Here is a 26,266-nt window from a genome sequence, read left to right on the forward strand (position 1 = left end):
GATTTCTGCTCTAGTTTTAACGAGAAAATGATAGCGGAATGGTCTGAAAGATGCAGAGGTAAGTATGTTATATTTTTAATCTGGTCTTTGAGGGAAAGGCTGAATAGGGCATAGTCAATTCGAGATTTATGTCTGTATTTGTAATTATGGAAGGAGACTCCCATGGCTTTACCAGCTCTTTATCTCCAAAGATCGTTTAAGCCAAGATTCGACATGCATCTAAGGAGCGTATCCCTCATGTTACTGTGAGCTACGGCTCTGGAAGTGGGAGATTTGTCCAGTTTTGGATCTAAGACAAGATTAAAATCTCCCATCCATATTATGGGGTCGGAACAAGAAATGAGGTGGTTCTGCAAAATATTTAAATAAGAGGGATCGTCCTGGTTAGGTCCATAATAGCTGGTAATGGTGAAACCCCTCGAGTATAATTGGGCATTAACTATCAGCCATCTGCCGCTCGCATCTGTTTTCCAGTCCGTGTTCTGGGCCCTTGCTGCTTTTTTGAAAATAATGGCAGTTCCACGAATACTAGCGTTGTGGTCCGTGCTTACAAATTTATCTACCCATTTAAGTTTTTTAAATATGTCTGTAATCTCTTGGTTATTTAGATGCGTTTCCTGGATCGCCAAGATCTGCGCGGGTAAAGTTATTTTTGACATACAATAGCAATGAAATCTTTTTTGCGTGTTCTAAGCAGAGGCAATCTGCAAGGAACTGCTGGGTTAAATCATCAGAATCCCTTCTCCATATGGAGTGCCATAAAATGATTGGCGCTAGAGATATCTGATCTGATATATAAGGAACATTCAGATCAATATGGCAGTTATAGTTAGAACTACTTTTAGGGAGGCTGATCAGTTTCTTCCAGAAAAGATCTTGCACTGTTTGCAGTGTTGCATGCTTTGTATGACCCCACAAACCAGCTCCATAAGTTGCTTCTGCTATTGACTTGGCTGAATATACCTTTTTTACTACATCTAAGTGTTTAGAGCCTAGCTTTTTAATAAAAGCAAATAGAGTGCTGATACTTTTTCCAGCATGAAGCCTCTGTTTCTCAACATGTGGGACCATTTTAGGGCCCTATCGAAGATCACACCTGATTAGGAGAATGTCTGTCTGAGCCACTCTCTGGCCCGCTATACAAAAAGAAAGGGCTTTCTTTGCCTTTGGCGCAGTCACTAAGAAAAAAGATTTGTGTCATTGATTTGCAAATATAACTTACACATAGGGGCCGATTCCGATCTGGTCGGAAATCACTCAGACTGAGCCGGACCCCGGGTGTTTTCCGACCGATCCGGACTCCTGCAGTCTGACCGAGCGAGTACGATGCGGCCGTATGCTGTCGGACTCGTTTCGGTCGGACTCCCATTGAAGTCAATAGGAGCCGGTCGTACAAAGCGTACATGGACTCCCATTGACTGAATGGGTACGCTGCGGACAAGTGTGCCCCCTACAGTGGGTGCGCATCGGTGTCATCCGCACTGTACATGCCTGTGTTGGGGAGACCCATGGATCTCCCCCTGTGTCCGAGCCGTAAGGCTGCGGGTAACAGGAGGTCCGATGCGGACCCCCAAAGTCCAGCTCCGGGAGCTATTGCGAGCGGGAAGCTCTGACTTGATCCGGCTGTCCGAATCAGGTCTCGTGCTGGCTCGGTCGGAATTCGCCTCCATTGTGCCCCACGGTTAGCTTATGGCCGAGACATACGGAGCGGTTCGGACCCGGAAACTATTCGGACGGAGATTTCGCGCTTGTTTGCATCGTACTTCGACGTCCGGACTAGTGTAATAACCGAACGGAAATTCAACATCCGAATCCGACCCACTAATACCAAACCCGATTCGGAGCCCTTCCGACCAAGATCGGAATTGCCCCCATAAAGTTAACATAGGGGTCTATAAGCATCTGAAGCGCCAGACTGGTGTGTGCTATTATAACTACATCATAAGCATAGAGCAGGATGGGAATACGGACTTTGTTCATCTTTGGGAGATCAGAGGTTGAATCTAGCAAAGGGGCTTCAATTCCATTAGTGTACTGAGAGAAGGGAACGGGGCGAGGACACACCCCTAGTGAGCCCCCTCCTGTTAATAGGGAACCACCTGGTGCACTCCCCCTGCTTCCCAAAGTGCACTCCGCAGCCCTGGAGTAAAGTTGTCTAATAAAAAGGATAATAGCCTCATCAACCCTCATGTCGTTCATAATACTCCACAGATGATGTGATCCACGCAATCAAAAGCTGCTTAGAGGTCCATAGAGGCCAAATAAAGCTTGCCTTGATTAGCTTGTGAATATTTGGTGATGAGGAGGCTCAGATTTAAACATTGGTCCAGAGTACCTTCCCCCTTCTTGAAACAATACTGAGTGGGATCAGGACATTATTGCTGGTAGCCCAATCTTCCAATCTATCCGGAAGTACCCTGCCCATGAGCTTAGCCACGCTATCCAGTAGTGAGATAAGCCTATAATTTTTTGGCTCAGATTTCTCCCCCTTTTTAAATATCAGAATTATAATAGATTTAGACCATGTCTCCTGTGGGCCAACCTAAGCCACCACATTAAAAACATTGGTCAATACTGGTGCCCAAAGGTCCACGTGCTCTGAAAAAAGTCTATTGGAGTGCCATCTGGGCCCGGGGCCTTGTTATTTGGATATTGGGAATGGGCTTCTCTTACCACTAAAAGGCAAAACTAAGGACGTGGGGTAGGTTAGAACTGATACTGTTCAGAGGCAGTTGCCTTCCTTTACTCCTGATTCCAAACTTTTTTTTTAAAGTAAACCCCCATGAATCTTTATCAACATGGATGTCTAGATTGGGTTTGAGGGATGATTTAAAAAAATGGGGGATTAATTAACTTCTAAAAATCCCTTGAATTTTTAAGCTAGAGGCCTGCTGAAGTTGTTCCCAGGTTTCCTCCTTTAGTACTTGTAATCTGGCCTTCCTATCATCTTTTAAGGCTTCTGTGATAGCTTAACCTGTGCCCTGTCTAGGATTTTGGTCCTAATGGCCAATTTGAAAGAGCTCTGGTATAATTTTGGTCAAACCACCATGGGGTAATTGATTTGTCCGCTATACCCTTTTTGTTAACTTATTTTTTACCTCACACAGTATTGACGCAAGACTGACACAATCTTAGTTGGATCATTATTTGGTTCAAGGCATGTCAAGATTTGATTATATTGATTTCTGACTACTGAAGGGAGGATTTTTTCCTTTTCTATTTGGCCCCATTTTAACACAATACCATTTTCCTAGATATTCTTGGCTTTATGTGGGTTGTATATTGGACACAAATCCCTTCCAAGGGCAGATGGCCTACTACTGCCACATGGTCACTGAAATTAGTGAAGGTTACTTTTGGATCAGTAATAGACTTATTAAGGGGTGCTGAGATAATTACATAATCAATGGTCGCTCCGAGAAACAAGGATCCATAGGTATTTTGTAACTGGCCAGTGGACTCAGTAATAGCATCAATTATTGTTAGTTCCAGCTTGAAAAGGAATCTATTGAGAGCATTGTCATGCAGCTTATGGGTAAAATGTACAATGCCTTTCCTTTCCTTGCCGATCAATCCACAATTCATATTGGATGCCATGGGGCAACTATGTGCATTAATGGCTACAGTTAATTTCTCCTCCATCATATCAATCACTTTTGCCATTTCACTCCCAAAGTTGTTGTTAAAGTAATTTATTAGGAGAGTGGTATCACCCCCTGGCCCTGATCAATGTAATATATTAAAGTATGGTGTGTCATTGCATACAGATAAAACGTGTAGCTTCAAGTTGTTTTTTAATACCATCAAGATACCACCCATTGCAAGGCCTGATATTGACTGTATCACTGGGGTATGGAAGGTACGATATCCCGCCACAGTAACGGGGGCTAATTCCCACATTTCAGGTAAACAAATGATATCATAGGAAGTGATATACTGGAACCATATTTGATCTGACATTTTTGGGTCGAGCCCTGCGATATTCCTAACAATCATTGTTAACTGGTCATTTGCCTCATTGGTTAAAGTTGGATACGCAATCCCTTCCCTGTCGCTATTAGGATTTGTGTTTTGGGAGGCCCCAGACGTCATTTGTCAATCGCATGCTTCAAAATCAGCCAGCAGTAAAAAAAAAGTTACTAGTTGCCATATGATTAGAAGATGGCCTCAATGGTGGTTAGTTGGACATTAAATGAGAATGACTTGCCAGGTCCTAGATCCCTTTCCCCACTGAAATTGATTTACAGGTTTATAAAAGAAGCCCAGAAGTCGGACAAACATCTGAGATGCCGGGGAAGGGGCCTTAGGTAGGGCACCTAAAAGATTCTGGGCCATAATGTGTGATTTGAAATTTAAGACAACACAGTACCCCCTGAATTTCTTATCTGACTTTCCCACCTAGCCCACCCGCCTTGCCATTAAAATGGTTGTAAGAGCTTCTGACCATCCCTGCATTTGTCTACTAATACAATGGCGGGCTTTTTGAATTAATTGTTCGGTGGATTCCTTTTGCGAGCTCTGCAGTTCTGGGGTGTTAGCCAGGATAATGACATAGGGACATGCTGCTGGTGGCAGGTCAAGTCTAGATTAGAGTCTAGGCTCAGAGAGCTCATCTTGTCCTTCCTACTTAATATTCCTGGTGCCTTCCATTCTTGGTTGTTGGTTAGGAGCCCACGTAAGGGACTCTGTATTAAATTAGCCTCCCTGATGTAGTAAAGTATGGGGGTAAGGTCGTGGGATTGGGTTATGAAGCAATTCAGATGTCTTGATGATTCCCTCCGACTCGGGGGATGGTTTTCAGGAATCCGGTAGCTTTTAAAGAGCTACCAGCTGACGTATTGGAGACAATGTTCAATGGGCACGGAACAGGAACAGGCCCCTTCAGATTGGTGTCATTGTGGGTAGTTGTGGTAAGAGCCTGGTTGGTTGTTGCTCTCCCTGGTAGGCTACCCCCTCCTAACTTAAGTGAAGCTTAAGTAAACTCTATTCTTGAGAGTCTCTCTGAAACGGGCTGCAAATGTTTTGTGACTATATGTCCAACTCTTAGGAGGAAGTCCTCCTGATCTGTTTGGGGGAGCGAATTCTGGGCCATATCCATGGTACTACGTTTATTCAGTCTCCCACCCCTTTTCTTCTTCATTGGCAGTTCAGTGGGTGATCCAATGGCCCTATTGGAATATGTGGGGCGGGTATTACTCAGAGCTTCAGCTGGACTTACTGTACTCATCACAGAAGGCTCCCCTGAATGACCCAGAGGATGTGTGGTACCAATGGCACCAATGGCAGGGCAGACTACCCCATGGAGAGCCTGCAGACAGCGCATTCAATCTTCTTCTCCAAGGCATCAGAGGCTCTTAACAAAAAGGAGTCCAGTGTGTTAATCGACCCACCTCCTCGATCTGTTAGAATAGCCTTTCTTTTTCCCACCTTTCACTGCGTTGTACGCAGCTCCCGTTAGGCACACATTAGAGGGGTGGCCTAGCCTGGTTTCCTTTGGGTTCCAACAGGTGTGGACAGGCCCGCCCATGGCTCAGACTTTGCCTGAGCGCTTCCTTAGCCATGGGCTTGCATCTCGCTTAAAATTGCTTCATCATGCAGGGGGACACGGGAAGTGTTGTCCCTCCTGCCCCCTCACAGCGAGACTCCTTGCAGTGATTGTTGGCAGCTACAGGTAGCCACGGGCTGGTGTGCTTAAAAGCACTTCCTCGTGCAGGGGATGCGGGAAGTGAAGTCCCCCTTGCCTCCTCACAGCAATACTCCTTGCTGTGATCTTTGGACAAACAAACACATTTCCCACCCAGGTTCTCTTAAACTTTAAAACTTAACGAAATAGATCTGGACTCGGCTTGCCAGTTGGGATAAAATTCTCTTTCATTTCACCGGATTAATAGATCCTTTATTGTTCCAAGATATTACCCAAAATTATATATGAGAAATCAAAGATACATTTCTTGATAACAGTGAATTAATTAGGGAAAGGGCAGATAACAACAAACGGGAAAGAAGTAGAGCTATTTAAGAGAAAAAAAAGAGCAACCAGCAAAGAATAAAGGAGACAAGGAAGACAAAGAGGGGAAAGGGAAAAGAAGGATGAAGACAAGAAGGTACTGTAAGGGATGGGTAGAATATAAATCTGGGAGGCCGTATGTGCTTCTTAAAGTTGGCGTTTGTTTTGGAAGTCAATACAACAAAAAATACAAAACTTGGGCAAAGCATAACAAAATTATTGTTTTGGTTCTGTCATCTGTTCCCGATTACCAGGAGAGAACACAAGGAAAATTGAGGTAAGTATTAGGATCTGTCCAATTGGTGAAGTGATAAAAGTGACTGTCACCACACCCAGGTGTACATAGCACTTAAAATACCTTTTCTTTGGATGATTATCTTTTATAGCTTCTAACCCTCTGATGGGGTGGGGGGGTGAGGAAAAGAGGGGAGGTTAAGGGCCAGATGTAGGTGAAATAGATTTACCGATTTTAAATTACCGAATTTTACCGATTCGGTAATTAAAAATCGGTAAATCTATGGGGTCGACATGTAGGTATGCCAGATGTGCTGGAATACCGAATCGGATGATTTCGGTATTTACCGATTCGGTAAATACCGAATCGGTAATGCCCATTCATTCCCATGGGCTATGAAGCCCATAGGAATGAATGGGCATTACCGATTCGGTATTTACCGAATCGGTAAATACCGATTTCCACAAGGGTGCAGGGGGTGTCACTTTGACACCCTCTGGCACCCCCAAAACAGGCTTGGGTGCCATGTGGCAGGCATACATGCCCTAAGGGCAGGTCTGCCTGTCACATGGCATAGGTGTGCATGCACACATGTGCATGCACACCGGAATCGGTATTTTACCATCAAATTTATTTGATGGTAAAATACCGATTTGGTAAGGCTCCTGGGACTCTAAAGAGTCCCACCTACATATGGGTGGCTCAGATTCGGTAAATTTACCGATTTTTTATTTTACCGAATCGGTAAAATTACCGAATCGGTAATTTTACCGATTCGGTAAAATAAAGCCCCCTACATGCCAATCACCTATTTACCGATCGGTAACGGCCGAAAATACCGATTTTCGGCCGTTACCGACCGACCTACATCGGGCCCTTAGTGCACAAAGGTAAAGAGGAAAAAAAATTCACACATATGTACATGTAAAACTAATTCCGTGTCACTTTGTTCTCTTATTTTTAAACTGATTATAGAGACTCTCTTTCAGTCTTCCTCAATCCGTTTTATAGCTCTCCTCATGCTACCGCTTTAACCCTTTCATCTGGTACTCTTCGTTTAAATTTTTTTTTTTTTGCTTTCCTCTCTACATTCTGACTATTTCTTCTTAGGATCAATTCTTAACCTTTGTATTACATCAGAGGGCTCTTTTTGACCCCCCTCTTTCTACTCTTCTCCCCGCGTTTCCCGTCTCCAGCCTGCACTCCCCCCCAAAGGTACCGTCTCCCCCGGTCCACGTACCGGGTAAGCCGCAACTCTTCCCTGAGGTGCGGCGGGGACTTCAGATCTCCTGGGGCATCCACCACTATTCACTCCACCCCCTGGAGCCTCGTTGTCCTCTGTCACGGTTCTCCCATTGTCAGCTGCCGAAACTGAACTTCTGTCTTCTTCCTCCACCTCTTTATCCCCTTGAGTCCTGACTCCTCTTTCCTTTCTGGAATCTTCTGGATTCTGCCTTTCTCCACCGTCTGCCCCAGGTCCAAGCGTCCGTCCCTCTAGGTTCATGCTCATTGTTGATTGGTCTTCTATGCTCCTGGCTCCGCATTCTGTGGTGGCTCATCCTCGCATCTACATATGCAGAAATGGATGCCTGCAAAAATATACCTGAATAAGATAAATGGGGTGGTGATGACACATGAAACAACGACACACCCTAAATGGAAGGTATCCACTCCACATTCAGACCATATACATTCAGGAGGAAGAACCGCACTTTGGAACCATACAAGCTGGATCTGTAGGGATAAACAACAAATAATATATCACATTAAAACATTACCAATGATTACTTAAATACTATATTAAACATTGCCGGACAATCATTGTGAACTATTCGAGGAAACTCTAGCAAAGAGAAAAGAGAATAAACTAGTAGAAGGTCCAGCTGTGTCCATAATGACCAAAGTATGTGATTGTATAATCTTTTTAAGCTCAGCCGGGTCTTCAAAAGTGGTAGTATTATTCTGCAAGGTCACTTTAAAGAGGCAGGGATAAAAAGACCATATCTGGCACCCAAACAACATAGAGGAGCTTGAAGATTAAGTCATTCTTTTCTTCTGGCTGCAGTAGCATTGGAGACTTCTTGAGAAAAGAAAATTAGTTGACCCATCCAAGTAACTTGCCCTTTCGCCTTAGCCACAGAAAGTGCTATCAATAAATAAGTACATTTCACGAAAAGAATGATGACTCCTCTTGGTTTGACAGGAGTTGTAGATGATGTAAAATGAGGACCAAGCCTATGAGCTCTCTGAATATTCAGCAAGGTTGAGGAAGGCATGTCAAACAATTTTGGAAGAAGGAGGTGAAAAATGAAATAGGATCATTCCCTTCCAATGACTCAGGAACGCCATAAATTTGAAGATTATTGCATCTGTTCCTATTTTGTCAATCCTCTTTGTGTTGATAAAGTTTAAGAACCTCTTTTTCCAAACAAAACAAGAAATGTTATTAATTTCATCATGCAAGTCTACAAGCTGCAGCTCCACCAAAGAAACGCAAACATTGCTGACAATTTATCATCTAAATGCTGGATCCCTTTATTAATTTCTTCAACAAAAGGGTGTAGTGCCGAAATTTACTCCAACAACAATTCTAAAGAAATAGGAGACATAGCTTTTTTAGGCAAAGGATGATCTTGCTTCAATCTCTTAGAGGCAGAAAAGGGTGACTGAACTTTACTTGTAGAGGACTGCAATGGAGCGGTACGAGAAGCAATGGAATCAGCCATGTCATTAGAGGAGTCCAATTTATCTGTGGATAGTAAACTTGAAGTAGACCCAGCACTCAGTTTTGAAGAGGAATGCATCTTGGGTGTGTGGTAAATTAAATTTACTTATTACCTCATTTCTGAATTTCTATGCTTAATAAATCATAATTTCTTGTCAATGCAAAGCGAGGAGTCCGTGGTGCTCAAATGAAGGAGGAGAAGACCACTAACTCGAGTTAAGGGGAGCGCTTCCAGCACCAAGCGGGCACAGGAGCAATCTCTCAAGTCCCTCTCTTGAAGTGGGGTGTCTTTATTTTCAACAGCAGAATATTTATACAGTCTTGGTCACGAGGCAAAATAGAGGAACAAACAGGTTGTGGCAGATAGAGGAACAAAGATCAGCAAGAGGAGCAGAGTGTGAAGAAATGGGGGCGTGTCTTAGGCTTCGTGAGGGGACTTGCGATGTGAAATAGTCTGACAGTTGGAAGGGGGAGGCTTCCTCATTTGGGGTTTGTGCTCGTGCTTCATGTCAGAAACATGAACCATCTCTGCGGGGGGGGCAGGAACTCATGTACTGGTTTCCCGAACTCGGCAGAAACCACAGAGACAGATGGTGAAAATGAGGAAGGCCAGGTGCAGGGGTGTCGTGCTCGTGCTCGGGGTCTTGGGACACCAAAGGGTGAATTAAAAATAAAATGGTGCCGGCTTTTAATGTGGGCAATTATTAATCGCGCAAAGGGGATCGTGCAAAGGGGCATAATTAGATCGTGCAGAGGGCAGCGAAGAGGCATAATTATAGATTTTATTTCCACATTCCCTCCTTGCCCCAGAGTGTACCTACATTATATCTCAATTTGCATGAGATCATTTATACATTCTTGTAACATGATTCTTTCCCTTTCTCTCTGCTGGACAAGTGGTTTAGGAATGCATTTTGCAGCGCATAGACTGCACAGGGCAGGACCACATTGGATGCAAAGGCAGCATCCAGTTATTATCAGGAATATTATACCTGCTGCTGACAGCAGTTGCCATCCCCAGGACGATATTATCTTCCAGAACCAGTCAGACCACGTCCAAGCCCCAGGTTCTTGATGTGAACTTACGGCTATCTTGTGTAATTTTGTTATGGCCGTGCATACAGATGGGGAATTATCAGGAATAAACATACAGCAGCTAGACCCTATAATTTTACAGGCTCCGCCTCTGTCAGCCAAGATGATGTCAAGGACAAGGCGATTTTGGAGAGTAACCAATCGTATGGCAGACTGCTCCTGGGTTAAGCTCCCCAGGGCAGACGCCGTCTGGTTTACAACAGTCTCTAAGGTCCTTGTCAACCTGCGTATAAGATTGCTGTTCTGTACAGGGCCAACAAAGAAGAAGAACCCTTTGTTAAAATCTGTATACTGTTCCCATGAGGTTTCCGTTTGGTCAACCAAGGAGGTATAGATCGTTCTTTTATGTCTGACATGGGGCACTAGGAGGTCTCGGTGGTAAGTGGATGGTGCCACAAAGACAGGGGGTAACAGGAATGCTATATAGCAAGTTCCCCCCCAGTTCAAGGGCAGCTGCACATAGGCCGTTTGGCCACAGATGAAATAAGTATGGCGAGATGCTAGAAATGAGGACTTTCCTCTGTCTTCAAAACTTATAGTGGTATGACAGTCACTGTGTCCTAATGGAACAGAGCCATTTTTCTGGATGCACAGGTGTCCTTTTACTGGTGAGACCGAGATGGAAGGGGGACCAGCATTCTTTTTAGGTTTGGTATTTAACATCTTGTAGGACATGGTCATGTTTCCTTGCTTGTATTCTTCACTTTCCAGGACTGTACCGGTCGCCTGAGGATCTCCCTCCTTATTAGGGTAACAGGCAGTATTGAGTACCTTGTTTAAATCCCCCCAAGGCCACCCATTCTTGCATGAATTATTTCCGTCAGGGCAGGAGGTGGGGGTAGTATCGTCAGCTGTTATTAGGGCGAACCAGGCTTCACATGTTCCATTATAAGGGAATGGGAAAGGAAAAAGAGGCATCCCTCTCTTTTTCTGATGAGGTGGGATGCGGCCACATATCCAACAATTGGTGCTATTACTGGCCTGCTAAGTGTGGTGTAGCATCTGTATGAAGGTATTGTTTCGCAAGGCTAGTCTATGGGCTTGTTCATGAGGGGGTAGGTCGTGATAGGTGTGTTCCTGAGTGCTGTTGGGTGTATGAGAGGTGTGTTGTGTTGGAGGAAAAACAGTGTGGAGAATCCAACCAAGTCACGTCATAACTGCCATGAGGAAAAATAATACTGGCAAACATATAATAGGACCATTATGTCTTTTTCTAGAGTTCATTTTTTCTTTCTTCCACATAGTCAAGGTGTTAAAATCCATTCCCATGCTCCAACCGCTTCACCACTGGACCGACGCCCAATGGACTTAATTAGCCAGAGTCCGAATGGCAGACCTTAACTTTGATTTGTAATCCTGTTGTGGGGTTAGTTCCAAAGGCAATAAAGATTGTTCAGTCACAATGTCAGTGGGATTGGCAGGGCCATCAGCAACAGTGTCTTTTTGTCCAAAATGTTTCCGGCAGTGGCTTGCGTGGAGCCAGCCCTTCCTGCCCTCGACCTTCACTGCTGTCCGTGTTGTTAGTAGTACGAGTCTTGGCTTCTTCCACCTGGGCTGGAGGGGACTGGTCCAGTCGAAGTTCCTCACGAGGACCCAGTCCCCGGGTCGGATGGCGTGTTCTTCCGGGTTGGTTTTGTCAGGGAAGGTGGCAGCAACCTGAGAACGACAAGATTGGAGTGCAGACATCAAGGAAGCCAGGTAGTCAGTCAGCATAGTACTGTCAACATCAGTTATTCTTTTAGGCCTTGGTGTACCCCACATATTTGGTGGTCTGCCAAAGACCACTTCATATGGAGATAAGCCAGTTCTGGAATGGGCTACCATACGCATGTAGAAGAGGGCAACCGGTAAGGCTACCATCCAGTCCACGCCTTTGTCAGTGCATATCTTGGCCAATTTTGTCTTCAAAGTTTGGTTGTGCCTTTCTACTAGACCTGCTGCCTGAGGATGTCTTACACAGTGAAACTTCCAAGTGTACCCTAACAGAAGAGACACTTGCTGCATGAGTTCAGAGGAAAAAGGTTGGCCGTTATCTGAGTAGATGACAAGGGGCAACCCATACCTCGGGAAAAACTCTCTAACTAATTGTTTAGCAGTTGTCGTTGCAGTGTAATCTGGGACGGGATAGGCTTCTGTCCATCTGGTCAGAGCACACACTACAACTAGCACATACTTGTGACCTCTACATCTCTCCATCTGGATATAGTCATCTGGAGAACTTCAAATGGATGGTCAGGGGGTTGGAATCCTCCCTGTTCCACCTTTGTGCCTTTTCCTGGGTTGAACTGATTACAAATCATGCACGTTTTAACTTTTTGTTTGGCTGCAGCTCTCAAATGTTTGTTGTGCCATATATTCTGTATGCTGTCTAACATTGCTTTTTCTCCCAGATGCGCTGGTCCATGTATGGTGTTTACCATAACCTGTACCATGGCATCCGGTAGAAACCATACTGCTCTTTCAGGTGTCATCCAGCCTTGATCTGTAAGGACCCCTCCTTTTTCCTTCCATTCTAGCAGTTCCTGTGGTGTGGCGTGACTTTGGACATCCTGGATGTCAGAAAAGGGGTCTCGTATTGTATATTGGCGGTGTGGTATACTTAATTCTGTGTTTGCTGCTAACTTGGCTGCACTGTCTGCAGAATCATATCCTTTTGATATTTCATCTGTTCCTTTTTTGTGCGCTTTACATTTTAGCACTGCGATTTTCTCTGGTAACTGACTGGCCTCTAAGAGGGCAGTGATGAGTGTAGCATGCTGTATTCTGGACCCATGTGATGTGAGAAATCCTCTCTCTTTCCATAATGTACCGAAGTTGTGTACAACTCCAAAGGCATATTGTGAATCAGTGTAGATGTTAACTGACTTTCCTTTTGCTAAGTGACATGCTCGTGTTAGGGCTATGAGTTCTGCTGCCTGTGCCGACAGTATCTCTATCTTGTGTGCTTCTAAAGTGTCTGTACCATTTGTGACGGCATAGGCTGCTGCTAATTCTCCGGTGGGGAGTCTCATACATGAACCATCAACAAAGAGTGTAATTTCTGCCTCAGCAAGGGGAGTATCTTGTAAATCTGGTCTTGGTTTGGTCGATAAATCAATTATGTCAATACAATCGTGAATTTCTTCAGTAGGAGAGGTCAGTGGCAACAGTGTTGCTGGGTTTAAAATGTTGCAGCGTCTAATCTCAATGTGTGGCTGAAAAAGTGTCATCTCATATCTGGTGAGTCTGGCTATTGTCAGATGCTGTGTTTGTGTTCTGTTTAACAGAAGTTCTACAGCGTGTGGGACCTGAACTATCAGATGATGTCCCAATACAATAGAATCGCATTGTCTAATAGCTTGTGCAGTAGCTGCTACTGATTTTAGACATGCAGGCAATGCTTGTGCTACTGGATCTAATGTGCTTGAAAAATAACCACATGGTTTATGTTTATCTGCTTGAAGTTGGGTCAGAACTGATAGTGCTGTACCTGAGTTTTCTGTTACAAATAATGTAAAATCTTTGGTGTAATTAGGTGTTGCCAGCACTGGGGCTTGACACATAGCTTTTTTAAGAGACTGAAAGGCTTGCGTGTGTTCATCTGTCCAGGGTAATTGTGGAGTAGCGCCAGCTTCGAGTGTTGTCAGCTGCACTAACGGTTTGGAAATGAGTACAAATTGTGGGATCCACTGTCTACAATATGAGGTGAGACCAACAAAGGCTCGAACTTGTTTCTGTGTTGTTGGTTGTGGTATTGGTTGTACTGTGGAAATTTAGTTCGTATACTGAACATTATCTACGCCATCTTGCAGACTCACGTACGAGCATACACGACAGCCATTTTAGGTACCATGGTCTCCCTGTTCACGATCGCTCATCAGCACACTTCCCTGACCCTGCGAGCATCCCCCATGCACCCTGACTGCCCCCGCTCTCTCATGCACAAGTCAGGAGCCCTCCCCTCCCGCATGATTCTGTCCCAGAGAATCGCACCCGCGCCTGACCAACACCTCCTTTCCGTCCATGAATACCCCTCCTTTGATGACCCTTCCTCTGAGCCTAACGTCAGCACTGACCGCTGGTCATCCTTTAGCCCGAGGTTACAGTTTATTGCCCCCTACTGTATGCACTCGCCTCTCCTGAAAGAGGCCACTATTGATCACGACCCTCCACCCCCAGAGATTCGATCAGGCGCACACATTCCAGAGAGATCGGCAGAACACTCAGCTGCGTGATAGCCCCTCCCAATCATATGAGGGGAAAGGGTCTCTACTGTTGTCATGTGTTGGAATGGGCCGGAACTGGGGGGTGACAGGGATATCGTTCTGATGTCATTCTCATGCTCTACAATGTCCCTGTTGTAATAAAGGACGTTCACATGTCTAAAACCAGTGTATAAAAGACCAGCTCTCAGAGAAGTTGAGAGAGCACCTCGAGACGATACCTTGTTGTCCGATCTGATGTGTTCCACTCCGTCGGAATAAAACTTGTTTCCTGTCTTCCAGTCTCCAGCGCCTGCCTCTTTATTGAGTAATTTCGTATGGTATTAGAGGCGTTTTACGCCGGGCAAATTCAACTTAGGAAACAACTACTGAAATCGCCTGACCATTGTAAATTGATCTTTATCAATTGGCGTCCCTGGGTGGGCCCATCAACGACACGTGGATCCAGTGGGAGAGGTCCCGACGACAGAGTGAACGACTGCAACGATCGGAAGAGCTCCTGTCCGATAGACCCTCGTCTGACAGCCGATCATCTGAACTTCACTGATTCCGAGCAGACCTCTCCCGAGTGATCTACGGTCCTGACTGGGAACCACCAGGAGTGCCGCGATAGCAACAGAGAGTAGAGGACGATCGGGCGCTGGAAGCGGAAGACGAGAAACTGTCCATGCGGTCCGGGTAAGGTCGTGACACACGACAAAATTGCGAAATTGATTGATTGATTGTTTGATAATACTAGTATTACTTATTTGTCTCTGAGAAATTCTCTATTTGCAAACAAACACAGAATCGCCATACTCTGTTTAGTCTTTGCAGATAGGGGAGAGTAGGCAACGCAAAACTTTAACACGTCGTGCTTATTCTTTTTTTCTCCCCATTGATTGATTGATTGAATCGAGCATTGAATTGTTCGAAGTTGGTTCTCTTAGGGATCTTCTCTGCCTGCAAACGGGGAAGAATAGGAATATTCTCTCTCCCTTTGCAGAAAGTGAAGGGTAGGTAACGCAAACCTTTAACACGTCGTACCTATTACGTTCCTCATTGATTGATTGTTTGACCAAACATTGACTGTTTGGAAATTGGGTCTTTCGGGAGGTATTCTCTGTTTGCAAATAGTGTAAAATAGAATATTCTGTCCAACCTTTGCAAATAGTGAAAAGATAGGTAGTGCAGGCTTTTGCCCCCTATGGTAATTCGTCATGCCTATCTTCTCCCCATTGGTTCATAGTTGGGTCAACCCGGACCGCTTATTAGAGATGAACCATCCAGCTCCACTGGAGGGCACCCCTAATAAGGACATGTTTACTAAGCAAGGACTAGTCGCTATAGCTTATAGTAAGTTATGGCATAAATAAACAAAAAGGGATCCTAAAAACCAGTGGCCACTGATAGGTTCTTTTGATGAAAATAAAATAAAAACACTAGAAGCAGCTGTAAAAATAAATAAGGTAACATCCACTATGCTCGATAGTATCGGCATGTGGCGCAGAGAAGCAGAGCATCGCAGGAAAAAAGAGGAAGCAAAAACAGTGAAAGAATTACGAAAAGCAGCCCATCTGGCCACAAAAGAACTAGATGAAGAAATAAGAAGAAGAGAGGAAGTTAAACAATCACAAGAATCAGGACTGACAGGTCAATGCCCTGTCAGGACCACTCCTACGCTCTACCCGGAGGTACCCTCCAAACAACGGGCAAATGACGAGTTACTGCTCGGTCCTCCAATGATCTACATGCCTCCTCCTTATGCTCCCTGCCAGCCTCTAGCACAACACTCACCAGTCCAGAGTGCAGTCGAGGGTAACCCTAGCGCTAGTGCCCCGACTCTTACGGTCTTCACACCAGCCGCATCGGTAACAACACCAGATGAACTTGAGACTGGCAAACAATTAACAGCCAGACCAAATAGGTTGAGCAAAGATGAGCGGGATGGAATCGACCAAATAGCAAAAACCCTGGTAGAACGGAGGGAGAGTGAAGAATATACGATGAATATGCACAACTCGCATGCCGGTAGTCACAGACGGTATTTTATTTTACGGTTCAGCTACCACACCCTGAACGCGTATGAGGATAGGTACCAGACTAAGGGTCCTGCTAAATTGACGGCCCTATATAGAAAGGTTGATGTCGGAGATGGGGCTGAAAGCGATATGACGGATCTCTTCATGCAAATGCTTGAGGTCTTCCGCCACCTCGCGGAGCAGAAACCAGAGGTCAAGCTCACAGTCCCTGAGACGATTGAACCCTCACTAGGAGCAGCCAACACTATGATGCCTATCAGAGAAGCCGCCCCCTATTGGGTTCCCCCGAGAGGTCAGGGAACAAACGATGATATCAATCATTCAGACGCCAAAGGGAGGGTTGTGTACAACTGGGTTTACCAACCATGGGATCGGCAAGATATTTTAACTTTTAGACAAACCCTGCCCGATTTAAGAAAAAACCCTACAGAATTCTATATCGAATTAGGCACAGCTTTGGGCTCAACTATAATGACTTTAGCGGACATGGATTTATTTTTCTGGTTGTGTCTGCCGGCTGATGTGTGGAAGCAAATCCGGAGAGCTGACCACACGGAGCTGTTCGGACACACCTGGACAAAACTCGATGAACTAGATAGGCAGCGAGAGCCCGGAAAGAAACCTTTAAAAGACATACTGGAACTCCCCGACAAAATAGTGCAGAAGCTAAAAACGTTGATCCCAGAAAAGAAGGTAGACTGGTCGATAGTCACGGCCTGCCGCCAGAAACCTCAGGAGGATGTATCAGAATACTTCTCACGATTTGAAACAGTGTTCTCCGACTACAGTGGCCAAGACATGACCACCGCAACCGGACAACACCTATTCGTGCAGAACTACGTAAAGGGGCTATTGCAAGAGGTCTCCCAAAAGTTACAGACTAGCGAAAGTAGTTGGGGAGCCTCCAAACCTGCAGCTATCCTTCAGATGGCTCAGTATTACGAACACCAAAAGAATGAGAACGAAAGGGCAACTGAGAAAAAGAAAAAGGACCTAAAGGAACGAGTAATGATTGCACAACTACAGGGAGTGACCACAGGGAGGGAACGGTATAGGGGGAACTACCAGTCGAATGCCCCTAGGAATTCGACCCCTAGAGACCGCAACCCCGCCCCTGGCGCTCCACGAACCGACCTTGATGAGAATCAATGTGCATTCTGTAAAGAATTTGGACATTGGAAGTCTCAGTGCCCAGCCCTTCGGGAACTGATTAGAAATAAAGAGACGAGGGACATGGTAAATGGCCCCAAAACTGGAGGGCAGGGACGAGGACAGACCCACGACACCACCAATGACCGATCTGGTAGACCAAACACATTTGACCGCCCCCGACAGAATCAGTGCCAATAGTCCGATGGCTACAATGATCACGACTCTGCATAGGACTGCCAGGGGCAAGGGAGGGATCCAGTCGAGCTCTATGTAGACCAGCAAGGTCCTTATGTCACCGCTAAGGTCCTGGGTACAAAGACTCCATTTTTGGTAGACACCGGAGCGACACGTAGTGTATTATCAAAACGACTGATTCCAAGGGCACCCTTGTCTGGCTCACACATTACCTCGATAGGTTTCGATGGGACGCCCTCCACTAACCCCCTGTCTGTACCTATCTCCTTTGACCTAGGAAACAATCCCACTGACACGACGTTTCTACTCTCCTCCAACTCCCCTGATGCTATTATGGGTATTGATTTACTGAAACATTTCCGAGCTACTATTAGGTGTTCCCCGGAAGGAGTCCGAGTCATCCTGTACGACAACCCGAACATGTCCGGACCCTACCCGGCACGACACATGTACATTTTGACAGATGCTGACCTATCCTTGCTCGATTCGCTACCCCCGCACCTATGGGCCAGAAACGACTCAGATGTGGGACGAATGATGATCGATCCTGTACACATAACTGTTCGACCAGATGCAATGCTCCCGAAACTCCCACAGTACCGGATATCGCCCGAAGGCGAGAAGGCATTGGTGGCGATTATTCAGTCCTTGGTAGATGCAGGAGTGGTAGAGGAAGTGGTTAGTAATGTCTGCAATAGTCCTATCCTACCCATTGTTAAGAAGCAAGGTGAGGGGGATGAGAAAGCGTATCGCTTCATCATCGATCTACGAGAAGTCAACAAAGTGGTGGTGCCACAGTACCCTGTAGTCTCAGACATCACCGCCATTCTGACTCTCATCCCGTCCACTGCCACCACCTTCACCGTTATTGATCTTAAAAATGCATTTTTCTCTATCCCCATCCATCCAGACAGCCGTTATCTCTTCGGCTTCACTTTAAAAAACTGTTCATACCGATTTTGTAGAGCTCCCCAGGGCTATACTGAAAGTCCCAGCATTTACAGCCAAGCCCTGAAAAGGCAGCTGGGCGCTGTCCAGCTACCAGATGGAGTAGTGTTGATCCAATATGTCGACGATATCCTTTTGGCGGCCGACACCACTCCACTTGCAATCACAGCCACTATCCAACTCTTGCACTTTCTTGCGGAGAATGGCCACAAAGTCTCCAAAAAGAAACTGCAGTTCTGTCAGTCCCAAGTAACATACCTAGGTCATCTCCTGTCCAAAGAAGGGAGAAAACTTACACCCGACCGAATCCAAACCATCCTAGACACCCCTATTCCAAAAACACAGAAGCAAGTCCGTTCATTAGTAGGCCTTACTTCTTTCTGCCGACAATGGCTACCAAATTTCAGTCTCATTATAAAACCCCTACTTTCCCTGTTGGCCAAAGATGTTCTGTTCCCACTCCCGTGGACTCCCGAATGCCAAGCATCCTTTAAGGAGTTGCGAGATGCCCTTTGCTCGGCACCCGTTCTAGGAACACCAGATTACTCCAAGCCCTTCTCCCTCTACACTCACGAAAGGGAGGGATGCGCATTGTCCGTTCTGACCCAGTCCATCGGCGCCAAACAGCGCCCTTGTGCCTACTTCTCTGCCACTCTTGATCCAGTCGCCAGAGCTCTACCAGCCTGTCTTCGAGCAGTAGCCGCTGCTGCTGTCTCTATCCGATAGAGTGAGGGAATTGTACTTTCGAACCCTCTCACAGTACTAGTACCCCATGCAGTTGACACACTTTTGAACCAGACAAAGACTCAACATCTGACTAGTGCACGACTGACAGGATACGAATTGACTTTGCTTGCGCCCCACATCACTCTTAAGAGATGCACGACATTGAACCCTGCTACACTGCTACCCTTGCCCGAAAATGACCCCGATGTGCCCCCTATACACGACTGCGTGACTCTCACAGACGAACAGACTAGGAGTAGAATTGACCTCCGAGACGTTGCTCTCACAGACCCTGACGGAGAACTATGGGTAGATGGCTCTTGCATCAAACTCCCAGACGGCACCACTTCTGCTGCCTATGCGGTAACGACTGCTCGAACAGTAGTTGAAACAGCTTGCATCATACAACGATCAGCACAGGCAGCAGAACTAATTGCCCTCACACGAGCATGTATCATAGCAGAAGGAACCACGGCGAACATTTACACGGACAGCCAGTACGCCTTCGGAGTGGTTCATCATTTTGGGATCCTGTGGAGGGAAAGGGGATTCCTGACGTCCCATGGTACACCCATCCTTCACGGAGATCTAGTCTCCGCCCTGATTGAAGCAGTCCTTCTCCCCACACGATTAGCAGTGATCAAATGTCAGGCACACAAGAAGGTGACAGACTTAATTGGACAGGGAAACGCACTAGCCGACATCACTGCCCGAACCACAGCTGAGAATAGGGCCACGACGCGCATATATGTGACCAGGTCACAGGCAGAACAATGGACCGACGCTAGGGAAACGATCAGGGATATCCAATCGACCAGCACACCACACGAACTGACTGAGTGGGCACGGGTGGGTCTAAGGGACGATGAAGGCTGCTGGCGGACAAAGGACACAAACAAATGGTTGCTGCCTGATGCATACTTGATCCCCATACTGACAATGGCACACTCCCCTGCACACATAGGTTCTGCCCCCATGATCGAACTCATTTCCAAAGTCTGGCACAACGGCAAGACTCAGCCAAACGCCTAGTCCAACAGTGCCTTATCTGCTTACAACACAACCCCGGGAAAGGAACTGTGGTACCCCGGGGAGGGTTTGGGATCCCCGACCACCCCTTTGAGGTCCTCCAGGTGGATTACATCCAGCTAGAGAGGTGCCAAGGCTTGAAGTACGTATTAGTCATTGTATGTGCCTTCAGCAAATGGGTGGAAGCCTATCCGACCCGTGATAACACTGCCATGACTACTGCCAAAGTACTACTGAAGGAGTTTTTCCCTCGCTACGGCCTTTGTCGAATTTTATGGAGCGACAATGGCCCCCACTTCATAGCTGAAGTTATCCAACTTATCCTGAAGGGGTTGGGGGTCAAACAAAGGTTCCATGCGGTCTTCCACCCCCAATCCGCTGGCCTGGTTGAGCGACACAACGCTACACTGAAACTGAAACTGTCAAAAATAGTGGCCACCACAGGGCTTAAGTGGCCAGATGCCCTTCCACTGGCACTACTATCAATGCGCTCCACCCCCACTAAGCATCACTTGACCCCCTACGAAGTTGTGTTTGGGCGGCCTATGAACCTCTGGACTGCCCCCAAACCAACCTCCATTCATGACGTCCCCGACGTCCTGCTGTCAGATTATTTGTACAAGTTAACTAAGACATTGTCTGTCATTCATCAACAGGTGCAGCAGGCCATCCCCGATACTTCCAGGGGTCCCGGTCACGATATCCAACCGGGTGACTACGTCTTAATCCGGAATTTCCAACGAGCGAAGAGTCTGGAACCCCGGTGGACGGGCCCCTGGCAAGTACTGATCACCACTCGGACGGCTCTTCGAGTGGAGGGGAAGAAGCACTGGCTGCACGCCCATCACTGCAAAAAGGTCTCCTCAACCCTGGCCACGACAGACAACGTCAACACCCAAGAAGAGCTCCTGAACAAAGACCGACCATCACTGAACTGTTATCCTGATACAGAGGCACTTGAACTTTCAAAACACTCTGATCCCACTGTGCCATCTCGAGAAGGGTATTTCCTACGTCGAAAGGAGGGAGCTTCGGCTAAGTAGACCACTGACTAAGTTAAAAGTCTCAGAACGGTGACCCAAAGCAATCAAGGGCTACCTGGAGAGAAGCTAAACTAAGTCTGGGGTTCTGCCCACTACCGAGCACCTTGAAGATGAAGATGATGGAAGCGCCAGATAAGAAGATGATGGAAGCGCCAGATAAGAAGACATCGAAAGCAACAGGAAATACCCACTATAGGAATCCAAAAACTGACAAATTGAACAGCTCAAAGACAATCGCTTTCTTCGTTATCTCCCTGTTCTGCCTCCTCCTCATGACTTCCTTCTGGATCCTGGAGGAAAGCACGCCCGCTCACCAAATGTTGCCGACCACTGTCCAGCCGACCACCGTGAAAGAGCACCACCTGATCACCCTTTCACCTCAGCTTCGAGAAAGGCGTAGGGAATTCTGGAACAATTCCTTTGTACAACTGTTGCACCAGCACAACCTTGCTACAAATGCCACAAACTGTTGGATCTGTGGGTTGCTCCCACATGCTACCGGACACTCCATCCCCTTTATTCCTTCACCTTTCTCAGTTCACGGCTCTTGCCTCGCCTGGTTGATCCTCATGCAAGAAAGCCACAAGGACAATGCTGCTTCTGGTCAGACAGTGTCGCACTTCTACTATGGGTTTTTGTTGAACAATACAGGAAAGCCCTTTTGTCCTGCAATTTCAGGTTCAACCTTCCTTACGAACATCCCTGCCAAAGAAAGGGTCAAAATGCAAGTGCTCCACAATCCAGCCAGATCCACCTTCTCTCACCTGCGGAAACAAACGGCTGCCACCCTGACTACGGCCCTGTCCGTCATCAATGTCACAGGACTCGTATGCCTCGAAGGGCAAGGAACACAGCTGGTGGGTCACAGTTCTTGCCGCATCACCAAACCATTGGCCTCAGCTGACCCCCCTTCCTTTGTTGCTTCCCCGAATATGTACTTTGTTTGTGGCACCAAAGCTTACACGTGGCTCCCAAAAGGCTGGAAGGGTACGTGCTACATCGCCTTCATTCTTCCTCCCACGTATGTGGCCCCAGCCAACCACCACCGGCAAAAGCGCGCTGGAGATGTTGAACAAGCCGACTCCACCGGAGCACAGTTCCTGGATGCAGCAAAGGGACTAGTTCCTCTGGGGACCAATGGCCAATAGCCGCTCAATCCGACATCTAACTCAGGCATTAGAAACAACCATCAACATCACCGCTGGCGTCCTCGCCAACAACACGGCTGAGCTTCAGGCAGTCCGCCTGGTGGCTCTTCAAAACCGTCTTGTTTTAGATGTGATTCTGGCCAACCGTGGAGGTGCATGCCGTGTCATCGGCTCCAGCTGTTGCACCTACGTGCCAGATAACTCACCTTCAGTCTATAAAGCAATCGAACACCTCCACAGACTGTCCTCGGAGGTTCACCAGGAACAGGAAGGATGGTCGCTTGGAGGCTGGTTCTGGGACACTTTAAAGAACTGGGGATGGAGACTGTTCACGTTTTTATTGATACCGATCACGATACTATGTGGATGTTGTTTAGGTATTCAATGTTTACCACCTTTATGTGCACTTATTTCCAACTGTATGTGCTCTAAGACTTTGAACCTTAAACCAGAGCACATGAGTCCCCTATACGAAATAGAAGTGCGTGGTCTCATGGGGATTGATCCGAACTGACAAGCTGGCGAGACATGTTAAAGGGAGGACTGTGGAAATTTAGTTCGTATACTGAACATTATCTACGCCATCTTGCAGACTCACGTACGAGCATACACGACAGCCATTTTAGGTACCATGGTCTCCCTGTTCACGATCGCTCATCAGCACACTTCCCTGACCCTGCGAGCATCCCCCATGCACCCTGACTGCCCCCGCTCTCTCATGCACAAGTCAGGAGCCCTCCCCTCCCGCATGATTCTGTCCCAGAGAATCGCACCCCGCGCCTGACCAACACCTCCTTTCCGTCCATGAATACCCCTCCTTTGATGACCCTTCCTCTGAGCCTAACGTCAGCACTGACCGCTGGTCATCCTTTAGCCCGAGGTTACAGTTTATTGCCCCCTACTGTATGCACTCGCCTCTCCTGAAAGAGGCCACTATTGATCACGACCCTCCACCCCCAGAGATTCGATCAGGCGCACACATTCCAGAGAGATCGGCAGAACACTCAGCTGCGTGATAGCCCCTCCCAATCATATGAGGGGAAAGGGTCTCTACTGTTGTCATGTGTTGGAATGGGCCGAAACTGGGGGGTGACAGGGATATCGTTCTGATGTCATTCTCATGCTCTACAATGTCCCTGTTGTAATAAAGGACGTTCACATGTCTAAAACCAGTGTATAAAAGACCAGCTCTCAGAGAAGTTGAGAGAGCACCTCGAGACGATACCTTGTTGTCCGATCTGATGTGTTCCACTCCGTCGGAATAAAACTTGTTTCCTGTCTTCCAGTCTCCAGCGCCTGCCTCTTTATTGAGTAATTTCGTATGGTATTAGAGGCGTTTTACGCCGGGCAAATTCAACTTAGGAAACAACTACTGAAATCGCCTGACCATTGTAAATTGATCTTTATCAGTATGAGTTGGATGCGTTCCTGTGTAAGCTGCCTACCCTCCTTTGACAGCAAGTGCCCTAAGTATGCCACTTGCTGTAAACAAAATTGGAGCTTACCAGGGGAAACTTTATGGCCATTTGCAGCTAGGAATTCTAGTACTAGTAGTGATGCTTCAGCACATGCTGCGTCAGATCTGGCCGTAATGAGGATATCATCAACATATTGTAGTATGGCTGTATCCGTGGGCATTTGAACAGTATCTAGTTGTCTTTTTAATGCTTGGCTATATACGCTTGGACTCTCTGTGAAACCTTGAGGAGCTCTTGTGAATTGGAAACTTCGTCCTTGTAAGGAGAAGCCAAAAAGGTATTGACTGTCTGGGTGAATAGGTATGCTAAAGAATGCGTTTTTCAAGTCAATGACGGAAAAATGCGTTGCTTCCGCATCTATTGATGTGAGTAGGGTGGAGATGTCTGGAACCACAGGGTGTTGTGGAACGACACATTTATTGAGCTCTCTCAAATCCACCACTAGTCTGTAGACAGGTGGTGTTCCTGGTTCCACTTTTTATGAACTGGTAAAACAGGGGAATTGCAAATGTTAGAAGTTGTTGCCTTAATCACACCTGACTGTATTAGGTCCTGAATAATTAACATTAATGCTTGTTCAGCCTGAGGTGGAATTTTGTATTGCCTTATGCGTGGTAGTTGGGCTCCCTCTTTCAGTGTAACCTTGTGAGGTGTTATTTCCATACATCGTACTGTGGTGGAATCAGTGGCCCACAGGGTGTGTGGCAAATCTTTCAAACACTCATCTAATTCTCTACTTGTGTAGTGGCCCTTGAAATCTCGCAGAAATAGTCTGACATCTGTAGGTGAGCAAACAATGACGGCTCCTAATTCTTTCAATGTTTTTATACCAAGCAAGTTTTCTGGACATGATTTTGTCAATATAAGATCTGTAGTTGTCATGAGGGGACCAACCTGCAAGGGCAGTGGCTTTGATGTGACGTTTGTCACAGGTTGTCCCGAGAAACCCAGAGAAATACTTTTTGAACCCGAGAGAGGAGCCTCTGGGACCTCTCGATGGCTTATTGTTGTTTTACTGGCCGCAGTGTCTAGTAGAAACTTCCTATCCTCCTCAAGAAGTCGGACCTCTATAAATGGACCTGTCTGATCTACTGGAATTGGGATTAGGGGCAGTTTGTCATCTTCTCTCTCTGGGCAACATCATGAGAAATCTGGGTAATATTCAGTGTAGGCGCTGTCTATAATATTCATTTGGGCCATTTGTGTTGTCAGTGGAACTGAAGGTGTTGAACTGTCTAGGGAACCATTCTGTTTTGGCTGATATGGGCGTGGCTGGGTCTTACCAGTAGCCAAATTGTGCTTTAAGACAGGGCAATCTTTAACGAAGTGTTCCATCTTTTTGCAATAATTACAAGTGCTTTTTATATTTGTCTGGCTACTTGGTGTCTGTTGACGCTGGGGTGCAGTTTGGGCTACTAATGCTTTCATCTTTGTGTCTTTCATGCGTTTCTTATCATTTTCTTCTTCATCCCTAATGCGATTCTGGTGATATTGTAGCATTTGTAACACCCGTGGAGGTGTATGTGCTTGCCAGGTACTTTCTACTTTTAGTACTCTGTCCCTAATGGCTGGCAAGGCGTTATCTACTAATTTGGAAACAAACAGATGCGGGTAAGCTTCACTTGTCGGCGTAAGGCCGCTATTTACTGCAAAACACTTTTCAAGTCTAGTGTAATAATCTCCTATGTCTTCACCATGTTTCTGTTTGCAGGAGGAAATGGCATCCCAGTCCTCCTTTTTCACTGTTAGTAACTGTGGTAGCACCTTTAAAATAGTGCCAGGAAGTGCTTTTAGTCTGTCTCCTATACCTTGACCTGCTACTCCAGTATTTTCGTCATTCTGAAGTTCAGTCCATCTAATGTGTTCACCTGCTACTTCCCAATCTTTTTCTCTTAGTTTGTCATATATACCTGATGGCAACAATAATTTCAGAATTGCTGTGATATCAGAAAGAGTATATGTTCCCATCATTAATACATCTCCTAATTCCTTAAAGAATCCAGCAGGATCCTTTGAGTGGGAGGGAACCATCTCTTTCATCCTTAGTAACTCAAGTTTTGTCAAGGGTACATAAATGAAGACGCGTTGTAGCGCTCCATTTGTGTCAGCTCTGGGGTGGACCTCTCTCATGGGGAACTGGCGTGTTTGAGGAAGTCTATTAGTTGATCCACACGTATTATGGGGAGATCTATATCCAGTCACTTTCTGGTACTTCTGTCTAAAATCTATAAATGTATTGAGAAAAACTGAACTATTGTGGAG

Source organism: Lissotriton helveticus, chromosome 4_1, assembly GCF_964261635.1.
Source record: "Lissotriton helveticus chromosome 4_1, aLisHel1.1, whole genome shotgun sequence".
NCBI classification, from domain to species: domain Eukaryota; kingdom Metazoa; phylum Chordata; class Amphibia; order Caudata; family Salamandridae; genus Lissotriton; species Lissotriton helveticus.